This window comes from Scomber japonicus, chromosome 5 (genome assembly GCF_027409825.1).
Source record: "Scomber japonicus isolate fScoJap1 chromosome 5, fScoJap1.pri, whole genome shotgun sequence".
NCBI classification, from domain to species: domain Eukaryota; kingdom Metazoa; phylum Chordata; class Actinopteri; order Scombriformes; family Scombridae; genus Scomber; species Scomber japonicus.
In genome coordinates, this window is record NC_070582.1 from 2,996,993 (window position 1) to 2,998,524 (window position 1,532).

The following is a 1,532-nucleotide window of genomic DNA, read 5'->3' on the forward strand; positions in this document are numbered from 1 at the left end:
GTTATCCTAGTTATATTAAAAACCCAATTGTACTTTCTTCTTTGAAAATTTGGAAACAATTCAGGCAACATTTCAAACTTTCATTACCCACATTATTAAGCCCCATCAACAACAATCACCTGTTTCCCCCCTCCAATACAGATGTTGCTTTCACTTTGTGGAAAGAGAGGGGCCTGGTTCGTTTCTCAGATTTATATTCTGAGGGCTTATTTGTTACATTTAGTGATCTCCGTACTAGATATAATTTACCTCATTCTCATATGTTTCGATATTTTCAAGCACGAAATTATGCACGCACACACTTTACGTCCTTTCCTCAACCTCCAATGGGATCTCTTATCACTGAAATACTTTCTCTCTCAACAGCTCGCTGTAAGATTTCAGTATTATTTGACCTTATATCATCTTCTAATACGCCATCTATTGTGAAGGTCAGGGATAGTTGGGAAAAAGAACTTGGTTTTAATCTGACAGATGAATGGTGGAAGGAGGCGTTGATCAGGGTCAACTCTTCATCTTCATGTGCTCGGCTTAGTCTGATCCAATTTAAAGTTCTGCATAAAATTCATTTGACAAAAAATAGACTTAGTAAGCTATTTCCAGGCACTAATGACGTCTGTGACAGATGCGGTCTATCTCCTGCAGACCATGTTCATATGTTTTTCTCCTGCCCCAAGTTAGTCAACTATTGGTCTAATTTTTTCAAATCATTAAGTGAAGCCCTCAACATCATGTTTGAACCCTGTCCACTAATATCTATCTTTGGGGTCTCCAATGCTCCGACTAGTCTCAATAAGATGAACTCTGATGTCATCGCTTTTGCCTCACTTATAGCCCGCAGACGTATTCTATTACATTGGAAAAGTCCAAATGCTCCTCCCACCACTTCTTGGTTGAGTGATTTAATGTCCTTTCTATCTCTGGAAAAAATTAAATATTCCTTAAGAGGCTCAGAAATACACTTTTATAAAAGATGGCAACCCCTCATTACATATGCAAACACCCTCACCTCTCTGGACTCCAATTAAAGTGATCTGAAGCATCCACTCCACCTTTTCATTTTATTTTGATTTTTCATTGAGCACACTGTGCACCCTGTATGTAATTTTCTACTGTTTATTATCATCATCTTTATTTATTTGTCTCTTTCGCCTCCCTTTTTAGTTTCTTATTATTGTGTATTTTTTGTTACTTATCTATTCTGTTTACTTTTCTCTCCCTCTCTGTTCTCGGGGGGGATGTTACTTTTATGCAATGTTAGGAAAAAAAAAAAAGAAAAGTGGAAATCAGCTGAAAATGTATTTTGCACTACTGTTTGTAAAATGCTGGTCTTCAATAAAAAAAATTATCAAAAAAAAAGTAATCAGGTTACTTTTGAAAAAGTAATCAGAATACAAGTACTTAGATTACTTTCAGAAAAGTAATCTGATTACTATCGAAAAAGTAATCTTACTTGTAATCTGATTACTTTCTTACTTTGTTTTTTTATTTTGGGGCTTTTTATACCCCCCCCCCCCAACAAAAAAAAACAA